Here is a 22,056-nt window from a genome sequence, read left to right on the forward strand (position 1 = left end):
TGTATTTCATTTTTCTAATCTTTCCTGCATCTTGTATGCTTCTGTGGTTAGATCTGGGTAGAATATTGTAATAGCTATAGAATCTAATTTCAGTTTGGGAATGTAACATTACTCCAAACAGCAATGTATGCATGACAAGATTTGAGCAAAAGCAAAAAGGGAGGAACTGCATGTGAATATTTCAAAACATTTACAGAATTTGATTTTACTAGAGCAGAACATATTTTTGTCATGTCTGCCAATATTTATTAATTTGATTCGATCCAGGCATTTGTATCTCAAAATAATGCAAACAGAAGCAGTCCATTTATAATATAGCTATACCGGTTTTATTTTTTCTAGTTTACCCCTCACAGATCTAGAGTCCAGCAACTCTTAACAAACCACAGTGCCTAGAATTCTTTGAGGGAAATAATGTGATTTAAAGGTATAGTGCCTGCAATGTGCTCGCTTTGTTCACATCTGGTCTTCCTTAGCTTCTTCTGTTTATATTTTAAGAGAATCCTTTGGAGGAGTCTTTATTTGAGGACAAGCGCCACTGGTTGAATCTGGCATGGCTGAATCATTTTTCCTCTCTGCTTAGAATGTTATTTATTGATTTTCTTATATATATCGTGCTCCAAATAGGTATTTCGAAGGCAGTGTTCATATAAAATAATAAATACTTAAGAAAATGGCAAAGAATCCTGGAAGCTAGTTCTCTACTGCCAACCTACAATTTCCTGCACTCTTAACAAACTAGTTCTTGGGATCCTTTGGGGGAAGTCGGGTGCTTTGAATGTACGGTTCCCATATTCCAAAGAGCAAAAAACAGGACACATTTGTAGGAAGAGGTGGGGAGGAAGAAAAATAGTAGTAATAGTGTGTATGCAGGTGTATTGAAATATTTAATAATGGTAATTAAAAATGAAAATGACATACCCTCTAACATTTTGTGAGCAAAATTCGAGGCTTCCATCGCTCGCCCCTTCCCTGGCGCTGAGCCCTTCCTCGCCTGCCAGCCTGTCCCCTCCTTACCTCCCCTCTCTTACCTTTGCTGTCTTCAGCCTCCTGCTCACAAAACACTGAGTCTCCAGACGATGCGAGGCTGAGCAGTCCCAGAAAGGCCATGCCAGGCCTGGTGGCCGCTGGAAATAACACAAAGCCTAGAGTGGCCCCAGGAAGGTTGTGCCAGGTCTGACAGCCACCAGAAACCACACAAAGCCTGGTATGGCCTCCAGAACCAACACAAGGCTTAGAGCGGCCCACAGAAGGCCACATGAGGCCTCACCAACACGAGTCCTAGAGTGGCCCTAGTAATAATGGTTCATATAATTGCAAAATATTAAACATCTACCCAGATGGTGATTTTACCTGTGGAAAAGAGGACATGTTCAGGGTAATCCGGATGTATGGCAACCCTGTTTGAATGTGAGTTGGTTATGCTTTCAATGTATGGTGTGGATTTGCCCTTTAAAAATAAAAAAAAAATGCATCCAGTTTGGAGCCTGCTAGATGCAGTGTTCAGTTACTATCACACCTAAACTACAAACCCCAGTGGCTGTGTTTCTATGCTTAGCTACTCAAGGAGGCCAGCAATCCTATTGTGCAACTCTAATATCCTGACGGGAACCTTTGCGTGCTGTAAATCATGTTGCAAGCCAGACCCTCTGATTGCCTGTACATTCAGAAGCTGTCACTAAGGTGGCAGAAGACCAAGCAGATGACCTTGAATTAATGAATCTAGACAGAGTGAGATGGATGGAGGAACACAGCTAGTTGCTTAGATGGTCCCAGTTGCACACGTACTATCACATGTGGGATAGATTAAGCCTGCAGTGGTGAAGAGTCTTTTGGTAACTTGCTTGAGATAAGGCGAGTGATGGATGAACTTCAAGAATGTTTGAAGATTATGTGTATGTTATGTGTACACACACACACACAATCTTCACTAGCTAGGCAACCCAAAATTTAGAAACGCCACTGAGGTTTATCCCAGTGATCTGATGCTCTTGGATGTGGAAATGTGAAACATAACTTGTGCAAGAACATGGATTGTTCTGTGTCTGCTGCCCATTGGGACAAAGACAAAACACATGAGTCTTATCCAGGCAATCAGTGACACATTTTATCCTTGCCGGGAAAGTCTACAAGTCCCATTTCAAAGGCAATAGCGCAACATCCGGTGTATGTTAAGGATGGGCAGAATTGCAACATAGTGAAAACAACAAAGCACCTTAATTTATTATAAGCTTTCCTGACATATCATCCACGTCAACAGATACATGGAAATGCCTTGTGCTGAGTCAGATGGTCATTGGTTTATCTAGCTCAGCTTTATCTAAATTCTTTCCTAGCTGTATTGAGAGATGTCATGAATTGAAATCGGGGCCTTCTTTGCATTTACCCTGACTTTGCAGATATATTTCAGCTTGCACACACACACACACACGAGAAAATGTTATAAACACTGGGGTAAAATAGAAAGAGAATGCAACAAATACAATCTGAATTAATTAAATTAAAATATGAAAAATAAGCCTAGTGACCATTCACAACATCAGCCATGATATTTCTTGTTAATGATTGGACCACAGACTTTTAAAAAAAGGCTGTGGACTCTCCTTCCTTGGGGGTTGTAAAGCAGAGGTTGGATGGCCATCTGCCATAAATTCTTTAGTTGAGATTCCTGCATTGCAGGGGGCTGGACTAGATGACCCTCAGTGACTCTTCCAATTCTACAATTCTATGATTCTTCCTAGCGCGTAGTATGAGGAACATGCAAGCTCCAATGGCAAGACTGACAAGAGATGTGCAACAGGGCCACAACACCAATGGGCAATGAGAGAGTAGTGAGTAGTTGTTTTTATAAACAATGTTTTTATATGCAACGGCAGCAGCAAGAATATTATTGGCACAAAAATGGAAGCAAGAAGAATTACCGACGAAAGAAGAATGGCAAATGAAATTAATGGACTATGCAGAATTAGATAAATTAACAGGAAGGATTCAAAACCTATGGGATCAGAGATTCTTAGAAGATTGGAGCAAATATTTGAACTATTTGAAAAGCAACTGTAATAAACAGATTATGCTAGTAGGATTGCAAGAAGTTCTGTAAGGAGGACTATTTGAAAGACTGCAAGAAAGACTATGATGAGAATTATTAGTTAAGGACAATTAAAAGTAATAGAGAAATTAAGAAATGCAGAGCAAGCGATAAAGAATGGAAAATCTTCAGAAGAAGTTGATGGAAAATATTGTATAAGATAAGAAGTTATCATTTCCAACAATCATTTAACATATGTTTAAAAAACCAATAGAAATGTATTAAAGAGAGAGAGAGAGAGAGAGAGAGAGAGTAGTGAGTAGGGTTGAGGTAAATGGGTTGAGAGGCAAAGTTCCTCTCTATGTAAGCTATTTCTGGGGCCCTCGTTTGAGTAGCACAGCACAAGGGAATCAAAATAAGTGGATACTGTTCTCCAGAGCAAAATAGGGCTTCATGTAGAGCAGGTGCAGCCAGAGTGCTACTGGAATGACTCGGAGTAGTGTAGTAGGGCTGAGGATAGAATGGAATAGGATAACAGGTCAAGACAAATCCCTCCTTTTATGTGTTATTCCAATTGTTTTTTAAGCCTTGGGATGGGGAATCAGACAAAGGAGGTTTTGTTCAGCTGCTACTTCCTTCTGGTAGGAGGGGGTGGCTATCAGTTATTTATTTATTTATTTATTTATTTATTTATTTATTTATACATACATACATACATACATACATACATATATACATACATACATGCATACTTACTTACAAATATATATACATTTAAAATACAAAATGCCTTAAAATAAGTATTTCAGTTTACTTGGGTGCTTTGTTTCATTTGGGGATAAAGTAGCAAGCCTTTTTTTTACATAAAAAAAGTATCTTATTAAGTAACAATTGAATAGAGATCCTGCGTGGTACAAGTTAATAATCATATTTTGCTACTTTTGTAGAAAACGCTAAAGAAAATACCATCAACACATGACAGCAAAGGTTGCGTGAACTTTTGAAATTTCATTTAGGTTTTGTGAACAGGATCAGGACAGAAGTTAATTACTCATTTAATACACCTTTGTGTGATGTGGAGAAGTTAAATAGACATTTGTGTGCTGGTAAACAAACCACCATTTATTTTCCGTTCTTTGCAGAACAAAGGCAGCTGCTTTGTGCCAAGTCAGACCTTTGGTCCATGTTACTTTGTGCTCTGCAGAAAGGCGGGTCTCAGCTCTACAGAGTTTTAGACAGGGACCTTTCTCCGCCGTACCTGGAGATGGCAGGACCTGAGCCTGGGAGGAGACCTTCTGTATGCAAAACATGGGTTCTCCTACTGAACTATTGCCCTGCTATGCCACATGTTGTTGTGATCTTGTGTGTTCCCCCCACAAAAGCAAAAAGCAGAGGAATAGGTGCAGAAGCAAGAACTAAGGCAGCAGCAGAAACAGTGTCCCTGGAAACTCGATTGCTACCTTCCAATCCTGACAATACCCTCACATTGCATGAAAGGCACCAGGAGATCAGCTCATGGGGACCACAGCACCCACCGTCATCTTCCTGCCTCATCCTGTCATGCAGCCCCGAAAATGTACAATTGTTCTGCTCGCCACACATCTACAAATTTTGAATCTTAAACAGGTTCAGAAAAAGTCACTGGTTCATTTTTTCTCTACTTTTTAAATCACAGTTATATGATTAGCAATGAGCAGCATGTTAGTTGCTCCTTGGTCTTGAGCGTGCAATGTCACTTTCCCTTTTTGCAATGAGGTGGTAGTGGTAGTGAGAGATTCCTTTACTTAAATTTCCTTCTACAGTGGTACCTTGGGTTTAGTACTTAATTCGTTCCAGAGGTCCGTTCTTAACCTGAAACTGTTCTTAACCTGAAGCACCACTTTAGCTAATGGGGCCTCCCGCTGCTGCCACGCCGCCGGAGCACAATTTCTGTTCTCATCCTGATGCAAAGTTCTTAACCTGAAGCACTATGTCTGGGTTAGCGGAGTCTGTAACCTGAAGCGTATGTAACCTGAAGCGTATGTAACCCGAGGTACCACTGTATTATATTCTGTTTTCAGTTTTGAATAGCAAAATGACACTTTTTTTATTAGGAAAAGAAACGAATGGAAAATCAGTAACTTAAATCCTTATAGTAATAGGGACACTGGAGACATTAAAAGAGGCTATTCAAGTGGCATTTATCACACATCACCTTAGCCAAGACCAACAGGAAGAAATAAAATGAGCTGAAATGTGTATATTAGGGAAAATGTTCTCTAAAATGGAGGTGAATTTTCGTAAGGATTTTTTTAAATTGCACTTCACTGCAAAAATGTGGAGAACTGAATTTAAGATTTGAAAAAGGAAAACACAGAGAAACCTAAACTGAAAGTTTCCTCCCTAGCTTAGGGTAAGATTCCCCCCCCCCCCAAAGCTGCCCCGGAGTGCCACACTTCATTATCACAACCATCACATGTGAATGGGCCATCTTCACTGGTGGTTCTTTCATCTGGCATACTGGGAGGTAGGCCACAGTGGTGTACATGCAGCAGAGTGGCATTGTAGCACAATTTTCTATGGCTCCTCAGCCAACCTTCTGCTGACTGTAGTACTGCACCCTAATAAAGTATTGAATTTTGCTGTCTGATCAAATTGCTTCTTTTACTGGAGAGAGAGAAAAACATGCCTTTCTTTCTTCAGAGAGTCTTTTCAAAGCCTTGCTTTATGTGAATAAAAATGGCAAAAGTCTGAAATTTAGGAAGAAAAATGGCATCTCAAAATGAGCCAGTACATTAAGAGATAATGGTTGCCTTCCTTCTTCCACATAAAACCTCAAAACTGAAGGAAAGAGGTCATAATAAGTTCAGAGCATCATTGTTCTCCTTCCAGAGGTTTTATCTAAGGAGCCAGGCATTCTGCAGAAGTCACCCGAAAGATTATCGACGATGAGTGTTAATGACATGAATGTGACAGTATCAAACCTTTAATTTATGAGGCGCCTCCTAACATAAAGACAAAGAAATGGCCCGACCTATGACAGTCTGTGCTTTGAAAATGAATCGTGTATTCAGATTTTCAGATATCATAGCTTGCAGAGGAAATTCAGTTTGCACTGTAGCATAAGCGAAAACAAGGAGGGGAAAGTAAATTAATTTCCTTTTCATTACTGTTAAACTTCCACAATATTACACAGAATACAACAGAAAAATCCACAATTATTTTCAAGTAATTTTTTAAAAGAAAAATCATGGTCTGATCTAGCAAACAGGTTTATGCACGGACATCCCTAGATAAATAGGGAACTGCCTAAACAAAGGGGAGCTGCTTGTACAGTTCCATTGCCTGGTTCAGTGATGTGTAGCCACATTATTCACAAAGGGATATGGGAGGCTGGAGTAAGTCCCCTGTTCTTTCCCTTTCAGTTGATCATCATGATTGCAACATACTTGACAAACAGTAGACATACGTGACTGGGGCCACCAAAACACAACCAGTTGTATTCAGACTTAACTGTGCTTAGAGCAGATCCTCGACCAATTCAAGTCCCATTGAATTCAACGGATCTGTGCTAAGCGTAACTAAATAAACTGTGGATCAAACCCAATGTTTTAATTTGCAACTGATTCAAGGGCAGAAGTGAATTCTGTCAACTTATTTATACCTGGATGCTTTCGTAAGCAGAGGAATGTTCCCCACCCTGGTCCAATTTACACTGAAGCCAGGAGTGGCAGCACATTGCTTTTGTCAATGTTTGGAAACTGTTACAAGCTAGAAAAGGGTAGACATATGGGATGGAGGGTATTACCTGCTCTTGATGGAGTTACACTCTCTCTGAAGGGGTCCTTCTGGTTCCCTTGCTGTCGCTTGAGGTTCAGATGGCCTGAGTGTCATGAAGTACCTTTAATCAGCTTCAGTTGGTGACCCAGCTGTGCCCCTGTCTGATAACCTCTAGCTTAGATTGCTGCAACATGTTATACACGGAGCTGCCTCTGAAGATGGCTTGGAAACTTCAGCTAATGCAGAAATTGGTGCTCAGGTTTCCTGTGGGCTTTCGTTTTGTTTGCTGGTTTTTACTGTATGCTTTTGATTCTCATATTAGCTGTCTTAGACTGTGCAAAGAAAGGTGGGTGAGGAATATTTTATATAAGTAAATAAATAAGTCCTGGTGGCTAGTAGCCCTTCCAATTTTGAGTTGGAATGCTTCGATTACTTGTTTTATATGGGATTATGCCTCTTTCTCTAAAGGAACAGGTAGACAGTTTAGGAGCTTAGCCTTCACATGATGACAAGGAGTACCATTGCCACTTTCAGCTGCAACGCCATGGCGAGAAAAGTCAACCTGTCAACCATTTAACATACCGGTAGCTGTTGCTGGCAAATGAAGGCATCAGAGGCCCTTTCCAAGATATTGGCAGTTCTGTGCTGAATTCGGATATGCTACACCTCTTGCTTATTCTTCCCTGCTTTGTACACTTCAAGCATTCTTTCATATTGCCAATTTGCCCTCTTACACACTCATTGTTTTGAATAGTAGGTTCATACCTGGCTGTTGCTATAACCTAATTGGTTGGTTTATAGGCATAGCCATGTGCATATTCATGAAGCTAGTTGTGATATCAGCCTATGGACTCTATCTTTCACTCTGTGCATTGATTTTTGCACTGGCTTGCAATGGCTGAGTTTCCCCATTCTTCTTTGAGTTTCTGCATTGTTGCTTCCTTAGAGAATCTGGATGTGGGCTAGGGATCTTTCATAATGCATGTCCCGGACAGATTATCACTAAAATGCCTTCCCATTCCATCTTTCTCCATCCAATCCCATCTCTAAGAATTGTTTACTAAAGGCACATCTCTTTGCTGCATTAGTTCCCAGTTCCCTGGCTGATTGTAATGACTCTTTTAGATTGTGGTAGAAACTGTCTGCTTGCTTGTCTGTCTGTCTGTCTGTCTGTCTCTGTTTATTGCATAATATACTTACTGTACTTAAACACACTCCCCTACTCTAGACATCCTTTCTCTGTTTGTCCCTAGCTGACACAACTCTGTGACACTGAAATTGCTCAAGCTTATTATCTCCACATTCCTCAGTTGTGAGTGTTAATAGCAGGCAGGGCTTTGCTCTACTATGCAGAAATACACAAATCTTGCAATAACACCTGCCTGTTTTTCAGTTGATTTGACCTCTCCTATTTCATAAAAAAAAAAACTTAGCTCCATTGCCATACAATTAGCAATTGAAAAAATGCATGAATTAACATGTTCAAATACTCAACACCCAAATCTGAATGACTTTTGGTTAGATTAGAATCTTGGTCATGTATTCTAGTCTAAAGGAAATATTCTGTGGAAAATAAAATGACAGGAGACAACTCTTCAAACCTATATAGCATTCAGGGTATGAATGGTAGGATATGGCCAACTAGAAATGCAATTATGAAATGAAAACTGAAAGGCAAAGTGATTATATTATATGAACAAAAGGATGCCTGAAGTACTCTGAGTTAACTAATCTGTGTTGACTGATCTCAGTGACAGAGCCTAATGTCTGAAGTAGTGGTTCTTATCCGTATTAGAGATTGTAACAAAGGAATGAGAGTACATTCATTAGAGATTAATTAATCAGAAATCACAGAACGTGTCTTTTTGAATGCCTTTGAGCAATTCGCCCAAATTCCCAGAAGAATTGAAGTGAACCTACTCTTCAAGGCATAGCTACACAGTGATTTGGAAAAGGGGCATGAAGTGGCTTTTATCTGAAGAGAGATACTAAGTGGATGTAACTGATTTGGCCACAGTGGCACACACCTCAGTTACATCACATTTGGATCATTGTAACATGCTCTATGGTGGACTGCCTTTGAAAAGTACTCAGAAACTTCAACTGGCTCAAAAAGCTGCAACCAGATTGCTGACCAGGGCTGGTTATAGGGCTCACATGACTCTTTTACTAGAACAGCTCCACTGACTGCTGGTCTGTTTGTGGGCACAATTCAAAGTGCTGATTATGACCTAAAAAGCCCCATGTGGCTTCGGTCTAGGCTATCTGAAAGACCATATTTGTTCTTATAAATCTGCCTAGGTTTTAAGATGTTTTGGGGAGGTCCTTATCTCTGTCCTGCCACCCTCACAGGCACACTTGGTAGGGATGCAGGACAGGGCCTTCTCAATGGCTGCTCCTAGATTTTGGAACTCCCTCCGTAGAGAAGTTAGACTGGTTCCCACCTTGTTATCCTTCTGCTGGCAGGTCCAACAGGTTTGATCCAACAGGCTTTCGGAAGCTGACTGCTTTTATTGAGGGGGCTGGTGCAGTGCTGTTTTTGTTGAGAAAGATATAGTTTTAATTCTATAAAAGTTTAATTGTTTTTTAATTATTGGGATTTTTTTCTAGGTTTTTAGTTGTTCTTATTCATGTGACCCAGATCATATTGTTAAAACTAAGCAACATCCTTTTTATAATTTTGATTAGCCTGGTTGAATAATCATAGTGGGAGAAGGATTGACACATAAAGATGTTCAAAAGCAAAGGGAGAATTAGGGGGCAGGGTGGACAATGTGGTGGTTCTGAACGTCAGGCAGATGCTGTGCAGCCACTCAATTCAGAAATGACTTCCAGATATTATAGCAGCAGTCAAACTGATTACAGGATCCATTAATCCTGTAATCCTGGTGAAACATTGGAATTTGGCTGCATCAGAAGCAGAAAGCAGAAGAACTGGGATTAAAACGCAGGAAGGGTCTCAATGGCAGAAGATCTGTTTTGCATGCAGAAGGTCTCAGATCCAATTCCAAAAATCTTCAGTAGGGCTAGGAGAGACCCATGTCTGATACTCTGAAGAGCTTGTGTCAGTCAATATAGACAAAACCATGCCAGAAGTCCATCTAACCATCTAACTCTTTTAGACTTGGGTACCCAAAGATGCAATTGGGATATCTTGTTATGCCTAACACACAACTGCAGCTACATGTTTATTCATGTGTGAAAATAATGCAATTTTCTTGTGTGCAGGATAATGACCCCCACCTATTCTGCTGTTGGATGCTCTGGGAAGATCATTTGGGGTTCATGGGGATGATGACTTCTAGCCTGCTCTGGGAATTCAAGTCCTTATTTATAGCTCAATTTTAACAGTAGATTGCATATTCTGTGCTACACATTACATATGAGAGCTAGTGTGGGTGAAGTGTTGAGGCTGTGAGGACTGTGTGAGCTCATGTAAAGACTGAAATAAGTTGTTAAAGGAAGCTGCATTTTCAGATTCAGCAGAGATGTGCATTAATAAGAAGTATGGTAATGGTCATTTCCACATGCTGCTGAGGTTCTTTGCCCAGAGAGCACTATGAAAGAACTTGTAGGGTAGCTTCACATACAGCTGTTGAAGTTTGTGTGTGTAAAAACATGGAGATCGTCTCCATGGAGGGAGAAAAGTAGCAGTACACTGACATTTGTGAAGTGGGATGCAAATGTTTATTTTGCAAGAAGCACCTGGGTCAGGAAACTGATTTGCACAATCCAAGTCCTCGTACTAAAATAAACAGTTGCAGCACACTTTGCAAATGACAGAGTGTGTATTTTTCATGGAGTTATAGCTATGTTGGGGGGCGGGAATGTGTGTGAAGTACTCCTTAGGTAAACTGGTTTCTAGAGAATCAAATCAAGAGTGAGAATAGTAAACTTGTTGACTAGCCTTGATCATTTCACAATAAAGATAAGGTTCTTTATAAGATTCGTAAAATACTACACTCTTTTGGTTTTGGTGGTCACCTGAACTTTTTCATGGAATAATAAGTCTTGAAAGAAGCCATTTCCATTTACCTTACCGCCTCAGCAGTACCTGTTTATCTACTTGCACTGGTATGCTTTCGAACTGCTGGGTTGGCAGGAGCTGGGACAAAGCAACAGGAGCTCACTCCATCATGTGGACTTGAACTGCCGACCTTCTGATTGGCAAGCCCAAGAGGCTCCAGTGCTTTATGCCACAGCACCACCCGTGTCCCTCCTCTGGAATGAACATCATTGGTTCAGGGGTTTGTGATTATGGAGAATCCAGATGACTGTGCTGACAAACTGTTGCATTCCAGTGTTTCCCCGATGTTCTTTTTAGAGATGCAGCATGCCACAAGCTATTTCACTTCAAATGCAATTGTAATACTAGTGTGTCCAGTGTAGACAGGCAGTACTGATGGGAGACATACCTTCTCAAAAGCAGATCCAGTTTATTCACCCGCTCCTCCACCCTTACTGATATGCTTCCTAAAGACTCTCTTCTTTGATCTGTTTATAGAATTTTATTGCAGAAATTTATTTACTTTCAGTATTTATCTATCACCCAGGAACAAAACATTTTCTGGGCATTTATGGGTGATAAAGTTTGCCAAAACAGACCTGACAGGGCTGGTTCTATGACTGAATCTCTCTAAGAAGCCTAACAACAACAATAACAACCACCACCACCACCTTAAATGCACTTAAATGCAACCAGGGAAAATGGAGCGGGGTAATTACAACAGTGACACTAGGGAAGGTGGGAAAAATCCACTCCCCTCTTTGCTGTTTTCTAGAATCCCCACCATTGTGGGGGTATAGGAGGGGGAAAATGCAGGTACCTGTATTGGCTCTGCATTTTAGCAGCTTCAGGGGGTCTAATAGATTTAAAGGCAGAAAATTGTAAAATGAGGAAAGGTTGACACCTTTTCGCCAGCACCACTGTTCCAATCACAAACAGAGCCTTGCAGGACTGCTGCTTCTATGAACAGAAACAGACACACACAGAGAGTGAGAAAGATCCCACATAACATCTGTTTCAGCCCTTAGTGACATTTCATAGATTGGAAGACCAGTAAGGCGGAGGGCAGTCTCATCTCCAGGCTGATAAACAGGTCATTTGTAGTTCTTCTGATGTTGCTCTTTGTTCGCTTGGAGGGATATCCTCCAGCTTTGGCAGTTGCTGTGATCAAAGTCGTGCTCTTTCTCTTTCTCCTTTTCAGTTCAATCTCTCTGGCTTTGTTGGGCACCAAGGGGTTATTGAATTAGGTAACCAACTCTGCTGCTGTTACTGTGGCTGTTTCTTTTGGAGGGATAGGCAGAGGTCATCTGTTTTAACAAAACCATATTGATTTCTTGTGCAAGGCAATCATAACAATCCTGCCGTTAGGTCTTAAAAGAGCCACATGATTATTTACACAAAGGCAAGTGTGCTTACTTCCTCCTTAGCCCTTTAAGATTTGGCAGCTTCTGAATGCAAAGCAGTGAGGCATGCTAACAGTCATTCTATTGGGAGAAAGTGCCTAACACCATTTGGGCAGATCACATTACTATATTTTTTTGACACACTCAAAGAGAGGCGTTTACTAACCTATGGCTTTTTCAGAGTGAAACTGAAATAATTCTGTCTGTGTGTGTGTGGTGGGACTGCGTGAATGAATTTCATATCATTTCACTTGCTGATGTGGCTATGGCAGAACTATTTTTAGCTGTCTAATCCTTCCAGCAGAACATGTCTTCTCCTTTCTGATTAGTACAAAGCTGGCTGCTAGTCAAACGACAATTACATCCCAACCCATCACCTACCACAGGCCAACAAACAAGACGCCAAGTTATTTTAACAGTTTCATCCCAGCTCACCTTTTTAATGATTTTGAACTGAACCACAGCAGTGCCCTGAACCTCTTAGAGATGACCAAGATATGACGAAGTCATCTACAGGCATTCAGGCACTGATCTGGCAAAGGTAGCACCTTCTCCATGAGAAGACAATGTTGGGATATCTTTTAACTTGCTTAAATTTAAAGATTTTTACACATGAACAATGAGTGGTAAAGGGTGGATGAGTCTTTGAGATTCAAGAAACAAATAAGAGGGTAATTGTTGAAATTAGAAACAAATTCCTTTCACATTGTATTTGCAAATCTGTGCTGATAAAAGTGTGCTTATTTAGTGCCATTTGGAGGATCTGGTGAAATATTAGAGCCAAATTAAGCCTCCATCAAGATTGTGCAATAAAAACTCAGCAAAGGATTTGTTTGTGTCTGTGTAGCTAGCTCAGGGCTCCTATCCATGCAATTTGATATATTACTAGAGAGAGAAAGGAAGTCAACACATTCTACCAGATAGGAAATTACAATAAATTAGGAAAGGGTGCAGAACAAAGCCACATTGCACACTAGCTCCTTAGAAGTTATTAATAAAAACTGAGCTTCTAATTAGGCAGAGAGAGAGAGAATATGAAGAATTTGGCCTTTGAATCTTAAAACACTGCTGTTCCCGATGAAAGAGAGAGCTAGCAACAAAAATAGCACATGCTGCTGGAAACAAACGGTTGACTGGATTGCATGTCCTGGACAACACAAAGACCAGGTTGCCAGCATTTTCAGATCTATGTGTGTGGCTTGGCTAGTTGAAGTTACCACTCACTGATGACTTTTCCAGGTACTGCCCCCGCACAGTTTATGAATGGCAGCCCACATAGGGGCACATTTTCCATTCATCTCAGAGGTCTCTGGTCCTGACATGCTCTGGAAACAAGCCACTCTATGCTACCATCTGGAGCAAAGCAATTCGATATTTTCAAAGCTTCTTATCTAAACAGAAGTGAATTAGCATGTCTAAAACTCCAGAAATTATAATTCTGAATGGGATAGTTGACATGTGAGAATTATATTTCATTCCTTAGAATGCTTTATATTTCTCATGTGGCTTTGAGTAAGTTAATTAACTTAACCAATGACTTGGTTTTGTCCTTCTGTAAAATGGAAATAGTCAATAGCTACCTCTGTTATGACAATCCAATCCACTGTTATGAAAATCCATTCCACTAATAACTAATGAATGCTTCTATAAATAAGCTCTATGGAAGTACCTAACTAGATCACCTCACTGGAGAACAACTGCATGGACTGACTTCTAGTGGCTACTGAAATTCAAGCCAATATTATGACATCAAAATCCTAACTTTGGATACCTTAATTTATTGTGTGCATGGATTATTTGTGAGAAGAATATTTTCATGTGATAAATCTTGCATCAATGCAATGATTTGGACTAGAACAGTAACCGTCAAACTTTATGAACCAGGACCTTCCATTAATTGTAAACTCCAAATGGAAAAATGGGACCAAATTTTATAAAATCAAATATGTTTACCTTTCTCTTTTCCCTCTCTGTCCTATGGTGTCTGCTAGTTTTTCTCTTCTCATCTTAAAAAACAAGCCCTAATCCAGGAGTAACTAATGTTGGTATCCTCTACGTGTTATTGGAGTACTGTACAACTCTCATAATCCTTGAATGCTAGCCATGCTGGGGGGGGGCACTGCATCCCCCCCATGCACCAAACATATGAAACAAGAGAAAAGGGTGGTGGGGTGATCAGATGGCAACCTTTTTATGAATCTCTGTCCACCAGTTAAATCAATGCATTAGATGATATCTTTCCAGTATACAACAGTTCATAAACTTCAAACAGGGCATGTCTCATAAATATACTCTGAATATACCGGTATTTTAAATCAGGGGTAGGCAACCTAAGGCCCAGGGGCCAGATACGGCCCAATTGCCTTCTCTTTTTTTCTTTTTTTTAAAAAATAATTTTTATTAAGATTTTCCAAATTAAAACAAATTAAATCCAATTTATACACTTCTTCCAATAACCAGGACTTCCCCCTCCCCCCCTCTTGTGTTCCACATCTTCTAAATAAACAATTAAATTCAACAAGTTCTTATCCCCAAATTACACTCATCATCAATAACCCAGTTTTTTCAAATTCCCATCCCCTAAGATCTGTCTTCCCTTCCACGAGTTCCCCCTTTTCAGATATAGTGCAGATGAAAAGAAAATACAAAAAAAAAAAAGAAAAAATAATTTTACAGCCTTTGGATTCTAAATTTCCCTCCCCTCTTTCCCTGTTGCGTTCCTTATATCCCTCCAATTCTAATATCTTCCTGGTGTTCCCACATTTCACTAGACCCATATCTCTCTGATTCTTTACCAGTCATTTTTAATCACAAGTGTCCAATCTTAGAAGGAGTCTATCTCAAAAAGGGGCTCATTTCTTCTATCCAGATTTTTGTATCCAGGAGTAAAAACTCCAATTTTATTTCCATAAGCTTGTCAAATCTGGATATCCCAAATGTCCCCACTACCAGTTCTGTCCAGTTCTTGTTGTTTCCTTATTCTTGTCGGTCACTCTCCTCCTTTTTGTTTCCCTGTTCTCCCGCAGAAAGGTTCTTTTTCCAAAAGCTTCTAATTCCTCTGCAGAGGCTTGTTATTCAGGAGCAAAACATTACGTCATGTCCCTTTCATTTTCCAACAGATAAATCCATTGTTTCTTGTAGTATGTAGACCTCTGTAGACAAAATAATGTTCCATTTCTGCAGTTTCCCAGGAGGTTGAAAGTTCTGTTCAACTGTTCAAGTTTCCTAGCAAAAACACATGCAATATCCCTCAGCTCCTCTAGATGGATTACAGTAACTGAGTTCCCTTCCAGATCACATCCACCAGTCCAAATAGCTTGTTAATCCTTATTTGAAACAATTTGTATCCAATTTATATCCAAATGTAACTGGCAAAGTCCTCAAAACACCATCTCTATTTTGTTCTTCCGTTTTGACAGCTCTTTGACAGCTGTCAAAACCTCCATTACTCTTCTCCAGGTATTCTCGCAAATCGCTCCAGGGGTTCCGGGGGGGGGGTTGCTTTTTAATGCAAATTCTCCTTTTCTCCTCCAGCTCAAACTTATAATTTTCCCTCGCGAAGTTGTTAGTTCATCAAGATAGGGTTACACTCGATCTTAGTTGTCAAGTCCTTTGTTTTGTCTTTTCTACAATAAAGGGGGGGCTGACTTCCTTTTTCCACCTCCCCCGTTCACATCAAATTTTAAAAATTTATCCCTCTTTTTAATCCATAGTCCAATTACTCACGGGTTTTTCTTTTGAATCCAAATTTTCAATAGAAGAAGCTAGCGCTCTCCACCGAATGGCATGCGGCTTCGCTCAGCAGGGGAAGCGGCGGACTCAAAGCACCCCCCCCCCCAGGCGCCCGTTCCTTAGCCTTTAAAAAGGCTCTTTCGCGGGCCGGGGAGGGGCGCAAAGGTGCCAGCCGAGTCACCATGTCCATGGGGCTCCGTGCCCATGGCTTTTGAGGGTCCCCGCGTCGCCGGCGCGGTAGAACCCAACCCCTGCCGAGCCGGCTCCCTCCGGAGCACGGAGGGAGCCCGCCATTCGGCGATGGCGCCAACCCGGAAGTCCCAATTGCCTTCTCAATCCAGCCCGCGGACAGTCCAGGAATCAGCGTGATTTTACATGAGCAGAATGTGTCCTTTTATTTAAAATGCATCTCTGGGTTATTTGTAGGGCATAGGAATTCGTTCATTTCCCCCCCCCCCCAAAATATAGTCCAGCCCACCACATGGTCTGAGGGACGGTGGACCGGCCCACAGCTAAAAAAGGTTGCTGACCCATTTTAAATGTTTGAAATATAGGATCTTGAGAGGACGGTTTGAAGGAACTGGACATTGTTCTCACCGAAAAGGGAGAGCACATAATAACAGTGCTTGAATAGATCCCAAGACTGCTATAAATAGGACAACCAATGAGAGTAAGCCAAGAGATAATGAGTTCAAACAGGAGGGCGGCGGAATAGTCTGAGCATCGGGAGGTGATTTCTAACACTAAACATAGTTGAATAGTAGAATAAACTCATAGTACACAGTGAATCTTGAATATCTGACATTTTTTCAAAAAAGATTTGATAAATATCTATTAAAGATCCTTTGGGTATTACTTTGGAGGAGAATGGACGGGATGACCTATTAAGGTCAACATGTCTGTGCTGCTGTGATCATAGGCTGTGATTTATTTCTTTGTTCCTTTGCTCCTTTGGTTACCCAAACTGCTCAGCACAAGTGTGTGTGATATTTGTGATCTTTTGACTACAGCTCCCATTCTTAATCCACGTCTGGTTTGCTTCAAATAAATATCCATCATGGATGTTTGGACTCGCTGCCTTGCAATATTTCAGTTGTCCTGTAACTCTTCCCTTTGCATGCTCTTTCGGTCCTTAAGAACACACTGTACTGGGAGAATAATCCAGAGTAAAGCGCTCGCCAGTACTCTTCCCATTGTTTTCCTGGGCACATGGAGACCACATGTCTGTTGGAATCTATATGTTTGCTTTTTCTAATACTATGTTAAATGAAAACTGTATCAGCAGCACACATCGCACAGTGTATGACTTTTATTAAATAACTGTTGTTAAAAACGTCACGCCCCTCTTCTGACTTACCCAAGCACTTCTCAGAACAGGAGCAAGGGGCTAATACATAAGTAGAATATTAGTATTAGTATTAGTATCTATTACTATGTTATACTAGTAATACATATCAATATGCATTATTGTGAGTATACATGCATAGAGAAGGGCTGCAAACCATCTTAAGTGCAAAAGTGCCAGTTTAATCAGTTTGTGGATTGCATGACAGAGGCAACATAGCTGGGTCCAAGTGCAGTACTAGAGCTTTGACTTTAGTAGTGCTGCTATCCTATAGTAAACTATTCTTGCACCATTTGCGTTGAAGTACCATCATCAAGGGACACGGGTGGTGCTGTGGTGTAAACCACAGAGCCTAGGGCTTGCCGATCAGAACGTCAGAGGTTCGAATCCCTGCGACGGGGTGAGCTCCCGTTGTTGGGTCCCTGCTCCTGCCCACCTAGCAGTTTAAAAGCACGTCAAAGTACAAGTAGATAAATAGGTACCGCTCCAGCGGGAAGGTAAATGGCGTTTCCGTGCATTGCTCTGGTTTGCCAGAAGCAGCTTAGTAATGCTGGCCACATGACCCAGAAGCTGTACGCCGGCTCCCTCGGCCAATAAAGCGAGATGAGCGCCGCAACCCCAGAGTCGTCCGCGACTGGACCTAATGGTCAGGGGTCACTTTACCTTTACCTTGCCATCATCAAAACAAAGATATTAGGGGTGGCTTTCAACTAAATAAATGCACAACTGGAATGACATCTGCTTGTGCAACAGGACTGCCTGCCCTCCTCCTGCCGTCCCCAAATCTGCTTAGGAGGGAATCCCCAGGACAGATGTGGAGAAGTCAAGAGGGCAAAAAAGTCCCATTGTGCTGTCGGAACTTTTCAGGACAGATCCTAGTAAGAATTTAGCATCTTATGTTAGCACCTTCCATGTGAACTGCACAATAATCATTCAAAGCCTTCCTGTCAATAAATGCTTTGTCCTTTCTACTCCCCTAGTTAGCATATGGTATGCCTTGGCTATAGATATGTTTCGGGTTCAAGGTGACATTGTAGGATGTTGCTTCGCCCATTCTCAATCGCAGAATAGTGCTGTACTTCATCTGGCAATGGTTACATGATGATGATGAGTATTTATATAGGCTTGAATCCTGAGTTGTCCATTTATGACTAGAATAGCTCCATCTGTTCACAGAAGGGGCTCCAGTCGGGAGGGGGTCCACTGACATAGGTAGAAGAAGGTGACCTTTGCCAACTCTTTATTCCCCCTGCAGCCTCCTGTGTCACCTTCTATATTGTTCTGGAGGTCTCCCAACCAGGAGGGAAGAGAACTCTGTTTAAAATAAGTTTATACATGGAAATAGGCAATTCTGACCTAATTCAGCCCTGTCTGCATTGGACTGCGTCTCACATTGTGTGCTTATCTCCAAACTGCTTGTGTGTTCCTTTTTCTTTTTGTAAGAAAAGCCCAAACATATGGAAAAATTATACACCAAAAATATGTGTATTAAGCATATAGAAGGGTCAAGCCCTATGTGGGACTATATTTAAGAATTTAAAGAGAGTCCTGCTGGATCAGGCCCATAACCCACATAGCTGAGCATCTGTTTCACAGTGGCCAACCAGATGCCTATGGGAAGCCAAAAGCAGGACACATAATTTTATAAATATTCATACCTATGCAAGCATGTTTATATGCTTTGTTGTATGTGTGTGCTTTTGCACTGGTTACTTTAGGATACCTGGAATGTACCGTAAATGCATGTAATATTTGCACATAATAATGTATGCAATATGTGAGAATTCCTCATATTTTTAGCAGATCCAAAAAAGAAAAGAAAAATAAGCTTCTTTTTGAGATGAAGGAAAGAGATGGGAATTTGAAAAAATAAATAAAAGTCCCTGTGGATAAACTTGCCATTGAGATTTTCAGAAAATTCCATCCTTACCCCCAACCCTCCAGACCAGGATTTCAGGATAAAAGGTGATCAGATACAGGACTTTCCAATGATGCTGGAAAATTGGTATCAATGTGGTAAACAAACATTTGGTATTTATTATATAAAGCAATTTGAAGCCAGGCTGGGGCCATATGTTTATAGAAGCAGATTTCCATGCGGGTATTCCTTGCTGGACCGGAAGCTGTGCACACAAACAGGTGCCATGGGTACAATTCTCCAGTCTGATAATCAGAGAAGCACCAATTGGCTGCTCAGTGGGTAGAAGCCAGAATGATTATTTCCCACTGCTCTCCATGGCTTGCCAAACAGCTGCTCAGTGAAACTGCTACTTCGCAAACAGTTCTATGCAGGCACCTAAGTAGACCAGTGGCATTATATTCTTCATTGCTGCATCTTTTATTTTATCAGTGGGTTATTCAAGTTTTGATTGGCTAAAAAAAATGGTCCCCTCAATTAATAGGGTAGCATTTTTCATTTTAAACTGAAATGTAAGTAAGTAGGTACAAATCTATGGGTGGCAGCCACCTTCTTAGAGGAAACTTTTCCTCCCTTTATTTTATGTGAAGGAGGCCACTTGCAAGATGCAGCTTCCTGCGGTACATGAGCATCACCCAAAAATAAAGAAAGGATGCCTTTTCTCTACTTCTGGATTCTTGTTTTCATAGTTTTTGTAAACTCTGAGTGTAATTGTATACACACGAACCTGAAATCAGCGAGGTTTACTTTTGAGTAGGCACCCATAAGTTGATGCTGTTTACTGATTAGTCAAAACAATTAACAGCCTAAATTGTTTGACTGACAGCCATAACGTTTCTTTACTTAGTAATCTGAGTGCTAAATTCTACCTCCACGGAATCTAGATCTACTCCAGAGAATTGTAAACACCCCAGTATTTAAACAATTCTCCATCACACTGTAAGACAGCAAGACGCATATTTTTATTTCGGTGACAACTGACCTAGCTTCACCTTGGAGGCAGTTTCCTATGGGGATCTTGATCTGCTACTGGTAGGAGGAGAAATATTAACTGCAGACAAATAAATCAGGAGGAGAATGCAAACTGTCACCCTAATTTCAAAGAAATGCTGCAAGACCTTCATACTTTCTGATGCAATTTATAACATGGTCCTGCATGGAAATTAGTTTTCTATTGTTTTATGCTCCACACCCCCACCCAGATAATGTTTGATATCAGAGCTATGAAATCAGGGTTGGAGCTGTACTGCTAGATGGATTTTGAAAACTTGTTCCCTGTCAGGACTATGGTTCTGATTAAGCATCACATCTAGGGTGCTTTAAAAAAGAGAAGACCACAAAGAGATTCACAAAGAATTTGGGCCAGATGGAGAGAACATGACGCTCAACTATTTGAACCCTCAATAGGAACCCCCAACCCCTGCTCAGTATGCAGCATTTCCATTAAGAAGCTGAGAATTGGCTAACAGCCAATCCATGTATAAAAGGTGACTATTAGAATGGAGATGGGAAGTTGCTTATTTGAAAATACTCCCATACTCCACTAACCCCTGCATGCAGAAAGCTCTTTCATCAAGGAGAAGATTAGGCTATAAACCATCTCCCTGACGTGGATGAAGGTCTGTAACATAATTTTCATGCAGAAATCCTCAGGTTCAATCCCTGGTATCTTTAGGTAGGGCTGATTAAAAACTTTGCCTGAAAGACTGGAGAGTTGCCGCTAGTCTGAGTAGACAAGAAGAAGTTAGACGGCATAAGGCAATTCTCTATGTTCCTACTCCCTATACAGAGAAGTTTTGGTGTGCATGTGTGCTTTCCAAGAGACTACATGCGCATCCTGTGTTGGTACCAGAGGGGTGTACCTTACTCCCTCCCCACACATCTGAATTTGCTCTTAAGGAAGGTGCGATTATACAGTGTGGAGCAGTGACATAAAGGAACAAAAATAAGCAAGGAACCCTATACCAGGCGGAATGACTGTAGGAGAGGAACTATTTTGGCATAAGTATGGTAATTGAGTCGGCACGGGAAAGAGAGCAAGCTTGTGTGCAAGGTGAAACCCTTCTCACTGTTGCTCATGTGCAGATACATTATCTCAGGAAATTAATTTACCCTGCCCACAAAACTGTTTGTGGATCTTTCTGCAGCAGAAAAAGTACAAAAGGTTTTGATTCAGAGAAGTGTAAAGTTACTTCCATTTAAAATTGGAATTGTAGAGTTGGTAGGGACCGCAAGCGTCATCTAGTCCAACCCCCTGCAAGGCAGGAATATTTTGCCCAACATGAGATTCAAACCCACAATCAGCTTCCTACTTCTGGTGATCTCTCCCCCTTGCATCCACTGAAAAGCCACATCCCATGTGACGTGTGATGCTGCCACAGGGTCACAAACTGGATGAGCACATCAGCATCTTTGAATCAACGCTTCAGCAGAAGATGCGGCCATCAAGAGATGAATATGAAAAGTTCTGTTGTGGTAAGTTCTACCTCATAAACTACCTACACCTCTCTCAGCAGCTTTGCTGACTATCTATATACCAATCTACCTACCTATGCTGTTCTCAAAGCATTTAGTCTGATTAAATACTCATACTCAGTATGAGTATTAGACATACTCAGAAATGAGACAAAAGCACTCTTCGCAACTCAAACACATTATTCTATCACATATTCTGTAGGCAGTTATATTTTTAATTTATGCATCAAAGTCTGTTTTATATGCACAGTGCTTCTTGCCATGAATAAAAGCATGCGTGACAACAGGGTAATTTCACTTATCTCAGATTACGATCTACAGATATCATGGCAGCCAAAAGCACCCTCACATCTGCTTTTAGCTGGTGCGGTATCCATAGATACCAAGGTC

At 40.9% G+C, this 22,056-nt stretch overlaps 1 long non-coding RNA gene across 1 annotated transcript in view; it reads right to left on the reverse strand.

The window, feature by feature from the left end:
* Positions 1–214: 214 nt before the first annotated feature.
* Positions 215–22,056, reverse strand: part of LOC310845827 — a 28,737-nt gene continuing 6,895 nt past the window's right edge. The window contains exons 2-3 of the long non-coding RNA XR_014564982.1: positions 5,068–7,119; positions 215–4,824 (exon numbers count right to left, since the gene is read on the reverse strand). This is a non-coding gene — a long non-coding RNA (uncharacterized lncRNA). The remainder of the gene's footprint in view (positions 4,825–5,067; positions 7,120–22,056) is intronic.

The sequence above is a fragment of the Podarcis gaigeae genome (genome assembly GCF_964106915.1).
Source record: "Podarcis gaigeae genome assembly, chromosome: 5".
In the NCBI taxonomy this organism is placed as follows: domain Eukaryota; kingdom Metazoa; phylum Chordata; class Lepidosauria; order Squamata; family Lacertidae; genus Podarcis; species Podarcis gaigeae.